Genomic DNA, 11,696 nt, shown 5'->3' on the forward strand with positions numbered 1-11,696 from the left:
ATATGATTACAAGCATTTATCTTTTGTGATTAAACAAATCCTAGTTATTTTGTTCATGTTACAGCAGTCTCCCTTAATTCTTTTATTTCTTGTTTTCCTCCTAGTCCCTAAGTTTTAGTCTTTCATTTCTAAAATACTTGTTAGTAACTTTGATTGATATAGAAAGGCAGGCTACAGTGGCAAGATATTTAGTTTCGAACCTTAAGTATGTTAAGTACATATAAGCATAAATGTGGTGAGTGGTCTTCATGAACATCTATGGTGTCTTTAATATCAGAATATCAGCCTCAGAAATCCTTCTAGGCTATAAGGACAGTTAATATAGAAAGTACCAAATGATTGAATATATATCTTTCTTATTATCTTACTAAGGCCTATGTGAATATTGGATTTATTCTCTATTGAAATTTTAAGCGTAAGAGAGAACAGCCTTTGTTTGATACCTTTTCATTTTGCTTTTTAATATTCAACAAAACTATTATGTCCATAACTATGTGTGCAGAATAACCTTCCCTTTAAAGAATTATCCCTTAAAGTATTCCAATATTTGGCCTACATCTTCAGGTTTTCTGCAAACAGCTCAGAAGAGACATTCCCTTAGGGTAGTTATTTGCTCCTAAAAATGTTTTTAAAATTACCTAAAATGAGCTTGAATCAACTGAACACACTTGTGTTTGATTGTTGAACCGTTTAGTGAATCTACCTCAGAGTGCAAGCCAAATAAAACATGAAATAAATTTGAATAGCAGTAGGTGAGGCTGCCCTTAAAATGTCAGTCTTTAAGACAAAAGTCACATGTTTAAGTTATGTTTTTATTGTTCTTGAAGTCCCCAAAACTCTATCAGGTGAAAGGAGGCAAGGAAAAGGAATTCTATAAATAATACAGCCCATACTGTATTTGCTAAAGGATTGAATGTGACAGTTTCGAAAATGGCATGTATTAATGACTGTTTTGTTAAAAAAATCTAGGCAAATTATACCAATTTTGACAAAAATAATTTATGTATGTAAATGCAAATGTAAACTACATTGACCTAAAATAGGTCAGAGATTGCCTGGTAATGCCAGGTAGAAGGCAGATGGTTGGCAAAGAGGCATGAAGAAAATTTGGGGTAATGGAAATGTTTGCAATGATGATTGTGCTAATAATTGTGTGTGTGTGTATGTGTGTGTATACACTGTCTATATATATATATATATATATATATATATATATATATATATATATATTCCCACTGGGGCAATTCTTGAATTGTGGTAGAAAAGGTGGTGAATAAATGTTTTCCATTCCAGCCATAGGGCAGAAAAATTTGAGGCAAATTTTGTGTACTTAGAGTTTGTGTACTGGGGAGGTCCAGCTGCCCAGAACATTAGACAGCTTGATAACATACCCCTCTACTGGTTTTCCTTCTTTCCCTTTACGTTTTTTCCTATTTGCTACTTCTGCTCCATGGGATCGCTTTCAGAAATAAACTACGTACATGGAAGCCTTTTTTTTCTAAGGGTCTGCTTTCTGCTAGGTACCCAGAGTAACAAATATATCTTTTCTTCAAAGTATCTCTATACTCTAAATATGGCTGATGCTATAAATGGTGAAGGTCTGGCGAGATCTTAATGATGCCTTCAGGGAAAAAAGATCTGTTTTCTGCAGATTTCTGCATATGTTCAATTGAATTATTCATTTGAAACTTTTCCAACTTTAGATTGTTCCTCAACTTTATTTTGTGTAAATGTAGCGTGATGTTAAGAGAAATATTGCCAGCCAATCTGAATGAAAGGACTCACGTGAGCTCCTGTGTTGAATGAGAATTTGCAAACTTGCAACCTACTTTAGCAGGAAGTGAAACTGAGATGTGTTTTGTGCATTTCATTTAGGGATATTAGTTTGCACTTTTATTTCCCCAAGGCCAAAACAAATGGGTACTGTATATCTTTTCATGCAAATAGGAAAATGTTTATCAGCAAAGCTTTGGATTGGTTTGTTGTTAAGACATCATTTTAAATTGGTAAATAATATCTTTCATCTGTAGCTTAAGACTAAGACTTGGATGTGGAAAATGGAGTCACAGGGGTCCTGGGAGTGTGCTCATACCGGTTCCTAAGAGTTGAATATGTAGATCTCTTCCAAACTTTGTGTTCATTCACATCACATAAGCAGCTTGAAACTGGCAATGGCGGGAATATTTACGTCACTGAAATCGGCAAATGTCACAGATCAGGGTTTTCCTCCTCCCCCTGGTGGTAAGTTTACCAGCTCGTGAATGGTATAATCCACCAGAAGGCAAATGTTACACACTGTCAACCATCCTCAGTTTGTTTCCTCCAACTGTCTAATTACTGAGCTACCTATAGAGAGTCTATAGTTTGGAGGTAAAAGGAAATGAAAACCTCCTTTAAAATATTCTTACGTTGTGGATGAGATAATGAATATCTGGTGAGATTAGATGATTTACTTAGCACACAATTAGTTGCAGGGTTTGGGTTAGAATCAGCTTTTTAACTCTTAGCTACTTGGTGGGGAAACAACTCTGTAATTATCCAGAATTGTAAGGTACCCTTGTAGTTGTGTGGATTCAACTTGACTTGAGCATTCCAACCAAAGCCATACATGTATTTGGATCTAAACCCTGCATTCATATTATGCCTTATGGTAAATCCAAAACAAGCCTGTGGAGATTTTTGTTTGTTTCATTGGCAATTTTAAGTCTTGCGAGAGTTAAAGAACTCCAAGTTAACTTTCTTAAGCACTAATATACATATACAGACTCTAGGATTGAAAATTGCAGTGCTGGTCCATGTATATTTCTTGAATTCATTGTTTTTAAATTCATGTAATATATTAGATCTAATAATAAGAGAGTTATAAAATAGATCTGAACTTTGAACATCATAATGCTTAAACAAATTATATATGACATAAAGTATCTAATACCAGAAAGCCACATTTGCAAATATGTAAAATAAAGGCAAAATATAAACAAAATATTCTCAGAAACTTGAACTCATAGCACAAAAAGAATTTTGAGAAAACCCTTAATACAACTTTATTAGTGATTTGCAAAATAGATATTTCTTAAATTTAATTGAACCGCAGAGGACATTCTAAAATTTAACTGTAGCAACTTTGTTAGCACATTCCAGTGTTTCCAAATGTTTATATACTATGGAGAAAGCTTGTAGGCTGGAATGAGAATGTTAATTCCTGTGATAGGGTTATAGAAAGAATAGCAGTTAGTTAAGGGAAGGCTTCTTGAAGGGAGTAGTTTGTTCCTTCTCCTTATCTGTGGATGATGTAAGTTCTTAACAGTGTTGCTTGGATGGGCTTTAGATCTATGTCCGTTACCCCAGTGGTAAAATTTTGAGATGCAAAACCTTCTGGGTATGTTTGGGGGAGATTATCTACATCTTTCACCAGATTTATAAATAATTATGTTAATATCCAAAGGTAAATGTTAAGGGAAAAGTTCATTAACTATTTTTCAGCATCTATGTTCAGCACTGTACATACCTACATTTGCACACATGATTTATGTACATATATTTACATGCATGAATGCATTTACTTAATCTTCACAGTTTGAAGAAATAACATTATATGGCTCTGATTGGTTTGAACTGTTTTCCTCCAGCAGGCTCTTATACTCTTAACTCTTACAGTTTATCCTAACTGATTCCAGAGCTAATTGGGTGGATTAATATGTAGGATGATAAATAGTTACTTTATTTTTCAAATCCTTATTATCCTTTTTGCTTCCTTGGGTTTATCATTATTTCCTGCATTAGTCAATGTTCTCCAGAGAAAGAGAACCAATATTATATATAGATATATAGAAATATATTCATTGTGAAAATTGGTGCACATGATTATGGAAGCTGAGAAGTCCTGCAGTCTGTCCCCTGCAAACGGGGGGCCCAGGAAAGCCAGTGGTGAAATTTCAGTACAAACTGAAGTCCTGAGAACCAGGGTCATCAGTAGTGTAAGTCTTGGAGTCCAAAGGCCCAAGAACCAAGAGCACTGATGTCTCAGGGCAGGAGAAGATGGATGGCCCAGCTCTAACAGAGAGAGCAAACACCCATCTGTTTTTTTTTGTTGTTGTTGTATTTGGGCCTCACCCACATTGGTGAAGGCGATCTTCTTTACTCAGTCTATTTTCCTCAGGAAACACCTTCCCAGACACACACAAAAGTATTTTCCCCCTATTTGGGCATCACTTAGATTATTCAAGGTGACATAAAATTAACAATCACATTATTCAAAGTGTTTTATAGAATATTGGCATTGTCTATCAGGAGCTTACTTGAGCAAAAATACATATTCAACTAAAGAAGGGAAGCATCTGACTGTTTATAAAGATAAAATGCTCTGTAAACTTTTTGTAACCAGTCTATGGAATGAACTTGTAAAATTCTAATACTTAAGTGGCCAGTTGTCCCCTTGAATATTGGCGTTTTGTGTTTATGGGCAAAATATGTGGCATTACTTTTCCAACATTCATTTGAAGGCTTTTGATTGGCCACAAAAATCAGTAAAAACATATATTGTAGCTTCACTTGAAGTTTTCATCAATTGAGCTGATGAGAAAGCAGGTGGTTACAATGAAGCAAGACAAGCCTTAGATTGCTGCAGGCATGACTCACTATGAAACACAAGTGAGCAATATATAAAAGCAGCAAAGAATTGAAAGGATGGAATAATTTCATATTTCAACAAAAAAGATTGCCTAGGATTTCTTTCCTATTCAAGAGGGGAAATATGACCTTCTGTCCTAGCTCATAAACAAATCTATTCAACATTTTCAGCATGCCTGCTTCTTCTTGCATTGCTGAAAATGTATCCTGCAGCCTCAGGAGAGCACAGTGAGATTAGGCCTGACAAATACCCGAATCCCTCCCTGACCATTTGAGAAGAATCTAAGATCCCCACATCCTAGTCCTGTTACTGCAACAGTTTTCAAAACTCAACAAAAAGCAACTGGTTTTCTTTCTTTTTTTTTTTTGTTTTTAGAAGGAAAGCGGAAGGTACACTGAGAGAGATATGGGTACAGAGGGAGTTTTCATGTTGCAGGTGTGCCTGAGAAACTGCGAGGCAGAAAGTAGAAATACACACCTAAGGTGAATTAAGTCAGAACTTTGAATGTCAGGCTGCTGGAATCTTCATGGTACTTAAGTCCCCTTTATAATAAGTCATCTCATTGGACAATCATGCTATCTCACTGACCTTGGTAGTCTTAATGACTTTTAGAGATTTACTGTCAAATCACCATGAGCATGAGGAAATCCCCATTAATATGAGGAAATCCTTATGTGATAAGGCATAGGATTGTGTTTTAAGGCAAAGGCTTCTGAGTCAGAAATACCTGAATTCAAATATGGTTCTGCAGCTTGCTAGTTGTGACTTCTTAGGCAAAGTCTGCCCACTTGAAACTGGTATGGGTCCTAGTTTCTTCATGTATAAGATCAGAATCATAATAGTAATTGCCTTTCTAAGGTTATTTGTCGGGATAATGTGAATTAATGTATGCAAAGTTCTCAGCATGGGGCCTTGTATCTAGTAAGGTCTCTTGCTACTAGCTGTTCTGTTGGTGTTAAGAAGAGAAAGTACTGAGAAAAGTCCTGGCATTCTGGTTCTGTTAGGAACATTATCAAATTGTCGAGGCAGTCATCTTCTTTGAGCTTCGTGTTTCTCATCTGCATAATGAAGGGATTAATTGGCTATAGTTCATATGACAAACCCGTAAGAAAGTATATAATAGATTGTACTATAATAACATTTATTGAATAATATTTTGCTGGGCATGGTGGCTCATGCCTGTAATCCCAGCACTTTGGGAGGCAGAGGTGGGTGGATCACCTGAGGTCAGGAGTTCAAAACCAGACTGGGCAACATGGTGAAACCCCGTCTCTACTAAAATACAAAAAAATTAGCTATTCAGGAGGCTGAGGCAGGAGAATCACTTGAACCTGTGAGGCAGAGGTTGCAGTGAGCTGAGATCGCATTAGTGCACTGCAGCCTGGGCAACAGAGCAAGACTCCGTCTCCAAAAAACAAACAAACAAACAAAGCAGTAAAAAAAGACAAAGTATTTTAAGCATTTCACATGCATCAACTCATTTAATCCTCATAACAACCCTGTTGTTATGCAAGTCAGCAATATATAAAACAACCCAAGGACTGTTGTTAATGCCCGTGTTATAGATGAGGAAATTAAGACAGAGCAATTAAGAAATTTGACACACAGCTAGTAGTGGCAGATATGTGATTAAGTGGGCCAAAAAGTATAAGTATAATATGATCCCATTTTTGATAAAAGAAACTATCATATATATTTATATATACAGTCATGCACTGCATAATGATGTTTTTCTCAACAATGGACCAACCGAATGTACAACGGTGGTCCCATAAGATTTTTAATACAACTGAAAAATTCCTATCACCCAGTGATGCTGTGGCTGTTGTAATGTCATAGCACAATGTTGTAGTGTCATTGTTGTAGTGAGGCTGGTAGAAACAAACCTACTCTGCCACAGTCCTATAAAACTGTCACACATAAAATTATGTACTGTCCATGATACTTGATAATGACAATAAATGACTATGTTACTGGTTTATGTATTTACTATATTATACTTTATGTCTTTTTTATTTTATTTTATTTTATTTTTTATTATACTTTAAGTTCTAGGGTACATGTGCATAATGTGCAGGTTTGTTACGTATGTATACTTGTGCCTTGTTGGTGTGCTGCACCCACCAACTCGTCAGCACCCATTAACTCGTCATTTACATCAGGTATAACTCCCAATGCAATCCGTCCCCCTTCCCCCCTCCCCGTGATAGGCCCCGGTGTGTGATGTTCCCCTTCCCGAGTCCAAGTGATCTCATTGTTCAGTTCCCACCTATGAGTGAGAACATGCGGTGTTTGGTTTTCTGTTCTTGCGATAGTTTGCTGAGAATGATGGTTTCCAGCTGCATCCATGTCCCTACAAAGGACTCAAACTCATCCTTTTTGATGGCTGCATAGTATTCCATGGTGTATATGTGCCACATTTTCTTAATCCAGTCTGTCACTGATGGACATTTGGGTTGATTCCAAGTTTTTGCTATTGTGAATAGTGTCCCAATAAACATACATGTGCATGTGTCTTTATAGTAGCATGATTTGTAATCCTTTGGGTATATACCCAGTAATGGGATGGCTGGGTCATATGGTACTTCTAGTTCTAGATCCTTGAGGAATCGCCATACTGTTTTCCTTAATGGTTGAACTAATTTACAATCCCACCAACAGTGTAAAAGTGTTCCTATTTCTCCACATCCTCTCCAGCACCTGTTGTTTCCTGACTTTTGAATGATTGCCATTCTAACTGGTATGAGATGGTATCTCATTATGGTTTTGATTTGCATTTCTCTGATGGCGAGTGATGATGAGCATTTTTTCATGTGTCTGTTGGCTGTATGAATGTCTTCTTTTGAGAAATGTCTGTTCATATCCTTTGCCCACTTTTTGATGGGGTTGTTTGTTTTTTTCTTGTAAATTTGTTTGAGTTCTTTGTAGCTTCTGGTTATTAGCCCTTTGTCAGATGAGTAGATTGCAAAAATGTTTTCCCATTCTGTAGGTTGCCTGTTCACTCTGATGGTAGTTTCTTTTGCTGTGCAGAAGCTCTTTAGTTTAAACCCTAGAAGAAAACCTAGGTAGTACCATTCAGGACATAGGAATGGGCAAGGACTTCATGTCTAAAACACCAAAAGCAATGGCAGCAAAAGCCAAAATTGACAAATGGGATCTACTTTATATCTTTTTTTAGAGTGCATTCCTTCTACTTATGTATAAAAAAACTTAACTGTAAAACAACCTCAATCGGGTCCTTCAGGAGTTATTCCAAAAGACAGCATTGTTATCGCAGGAGATGACAGCTCCATGCATGTTATTGCCTCTGAAGACCTTCCAGTGGAACAAGATATGGAGGTGGGAGATAGTGACATTGACGATACTTACCCTCTATAGGCATAGGCTAATAAATGTTGGTGACTTATTTTTCTAACAAAAAAATTTAAAAAGAAAAACGAGTTAAAGTAGAAAAGAGCTTATAGAATAAGCATATAAGGAAAGAAAATATATTTGCGTCTCTGTACAATGTGTTTGTGTTTTAAGCTGTTACCACAAAAGAAACAAAAAGTTAAAATGTCAAAGTTTATAAAGTAAAACAGTTACAGTAAAGTTAACTTATTCTTCAAGAAAGAAAAAAAAAATATACAGCCTAAGTATTTATGAAGTCTAGAATAGTGTACAATAATGTCCTAGGCCTTGACATTCACTCACCACTCACTCACTGACTCACCCAGAGTAATTTCCAGTCCTACCAGCTCCATTCATGATAAGTGGCCTATACAGGTGTACCGTATTAAAATTATTTATACTGTATCTTTACTGAATTCAATGTTTACATACACAAATGCTTGCCATTATGTTTCAACTGCCTACAGTATTCAGTACAGTAGCATGCTGTATAGGTTTGTAGCCTAGGAGCAATAGATTAAACCATATAACTAAGCTGTGTAGTACATTATATCATCTAGGTTTGTGTAAGTACACTCTGATGTTTACACAGTGACAAAATTGCCTGATACATTTTTCATAACACATTCCTTTTATTAAGCAACCCATGATTAAGTGTGTGTGTGTATTAGTCAGTTCTCACACTGCTACAAGGATACTACCCACGGCCGGGTACGGTGGCTCATGCTTGTAATCCCAGCATTTTGGGAAGCCAAGGCAGGTGGATCACCTGAGGTCAGGAGTTCGAGACCAGCCTTGCCAGCATGGTGAAACCCCGTCTCTACTAAAAATACAAAATTTAGCCAGGTGTGGTGGCATGCTCTTGTAGTCCCAGCTACTCAGGAGTCTGAGGCAGGAGAATCGCTGGAACCTAGGAGGCGGAGGTTGCAGTGAGCTGAGATCATGCCACTGCACTCCATCCTGGGTGACAGAGCGAGACCCCCACTCAAAAAAAAAAAAAAAAGAGATACTACCCGTGACTGGGTAATTTATAAAGAAAAGGGTCTAATTGATTCACAGTTCCACATGGCTGAGGAGACCTCAAGAAACTTACAATCACGGCAGATGGCAAAGCAGGCACATCTTACATGGTGGCAGAGAGCGTGTGAGATCACAGGATAGACAACCATTTGTAAAACCATCAGATCTTGTGAGAATTCACTCACTATCACGAGGGTAGCATGGGGAAAACCTCCCCCATAATCCAATCACTTCACTGCCCTCTCTCTACATGTGGGGATTACAATTCAAGATGAGATTTGGGTGGGGACACAAAGCCTAACCATATATATCAGTTACATACATATGCAGACACATATATAAAATGATTGGAGGGATTTTTCTCCAAAAAGTTAAGTGAAATATTTCTAAGGGATAAAATTTAGGATGACCTTATGTTTCTTCTCTTTGATTGCTGATACTTCTAATCTTTTTACAATATAAATAAATAATTTGAATAATAAAATAATTTTATACCAAAATAAATAGGTTGGACTAGATGAGCTTTTAGGTTCTTTCAGAAAATAATGTTTTGTGATTCCACATACCAAATAAAGAAGCAGGGCATGTTTTGTTGTAGGAGGGTGGCCCTCCCTACCACTTGTCTCTGGGAGATTCCAGGGATATACCTACCCACAAAGTGTTACTGTTGCCCATGCTGTTGGCATCAGGAGAATTGTTGATGTGGAATGACTGTTACTCTGTTGTGACTTCATTGCAACCTGAAGCTCACTCTGCCTCTGTGCTGGTTTGCAAAGCAGCAGTGGAATGACAGGAAGGGGTTGGAAGCAGTACCTATAGAGGTTTTAGGAGAATTATTATTCAGTGGCACACAGTTCCTTCCCATGTAAATAACCAAGTATGCTTTTAAATTATTCTTTTAAAACTTAAGGGTCAAAAGGCATTTTGAAGCAGGAGTGTAAGGAAGAAGAGGATCCTTAGGTTAGAAGAAAAAGAAGTATATTCAGTTTTCCTGTGTCTTTCCTCTTGTTCAAAATGTGAAGAGGCAAAAAGGAAGCAACAAGTACTAGCAGTCAATAGTCATTTTAATGGATGAAGGGAGTATGTGCTAGGAGAAACCGCCTTGCTAGAGACAATCAAGATTTTGGATAACTGAATGAAGCATTTGACGAATCTTTAAGGGTTAATAAAGAATGATAAAAGTGGAATCAATTAACTTTGTTTTACTTTTACCATGGTAAATGATTTGTATACACTTTGAAGGAAAAAACTGCGTTCAGTATTCTCCTGGGCTCCCCTTCATTTTCACTCCTTGGAATAGCAGCTGAGCCAAAGTAGCTTAGCATGGAAATATTGCCTGGATGAGAGAGAAAGTGAAATCTTTTCACAGCTTCATAACCCCAACAGAATTTAGAAAGAATACATTTAAAAAGATTTAAATGGAGACTGAAAGAATTGACAGAGGAAAGATGATTATGGTAAAATGGGCTTGCTCTGTCAATGATGCTGATGACTGTTTATTTCATAATGGAATGAGCCCTAGCATGGCAATACCAGAGCATCAGGGCCTTACCTTTTAGATGACAGCACTGAGGTCTCAATCTCTGCTTGTTAGCAATTCTTGGACACTGCCTAATTGAAAACACAGCTTCTTAAAATTTTGATCAAATATCATCATATCATTCATTTCATAAGTGTTTATGGATACTTCTTATATGGCAATAAACCAGTTTTCCCTGAAAAGGATTCAAAGAAAAATAAAGTAAGATTAGTAGGTTTTCAAATATGAGGACATGCATTTTTCCCTTTCCATAATTCTGAGGAACATTACTGATTAGACTTTTTGTATGGCCAATTAAATAATAAGCATAGAATAATTTTTGTTAATTCTTGATGTAGATATAACACGGGAATCTCTAAGTTTCAACTTTCTCAAGTATCCATTTTTGATTCAATATGATTGTGATTTTCCTCTGAGAAACTCTGAAAAATTCACTAAGTGAATATCCCAGAAATAGGATGTTACACAGTTGGTTCACAAAGTAAGATTAATGAAACTATGTAGTTGGTGATGACAAGGTCATGCTGAGCAGTCATTGGAGATTAGGCTGTAACCATCTGTTTTCCATGTGATGTCTCAATAAACACATTACGGTGTTATTACAGTAAGCCTCCTGAATATTTGTAGATCAGGGAACTTAGGCACAAGGAAGGAATTTTTGATGCCCTTGAATTACCACAAGGAATGCTTGTGGCTTACATTTTTTAAAAAATGGTCCCATGTTAGGGTTCTTGGGGATTTTTTTTTTTTTTTTTTTTTTTTTTTTTATTATACTTTAAGTTCTAGGGTACATGTGCATAACGTGCAGGTTTGTTACATATGTATACTTATGCCATGTTGGTGTGCTGCACCCATCAACTCGTCAGCACCCATCAATTCATCATTTATATCATGTATAACTCCCCAATGCAATCCCTCCCTCCTCCCCCCTCCCCCCTCCCCATGATAGGCCCCAGTGTGTGATGTTCCCCTTCCCGAGTCCAAGTGATCTCATTGTTCAGTTCCCACCTATGAGTGAGAACATGCGGTGTTTGGTTTTCTCTTCTTGTGATAGTTTGCTAAGAATGATGGTTTCCAGCTGCATCCATGTCCCTACAAAGGACGCAAACTCATCCT

The sequence above is a fragment of the Rhinopithecus roxellana genome, chromosome 2, assembly GCF_007565055.1.
Source record: "Rhinopithecus roxellana isolate Shanxi Qingling chromosome 2, ASM756505v1, whole genome shotgun sequence".
Classification (NCBI taxonomy): Eukaryota; Metazoa; Chordata; class Mammalia; order Primates; family Cercopithecidae; genus Rhinopithecus; species Rhinopithecus roxellana.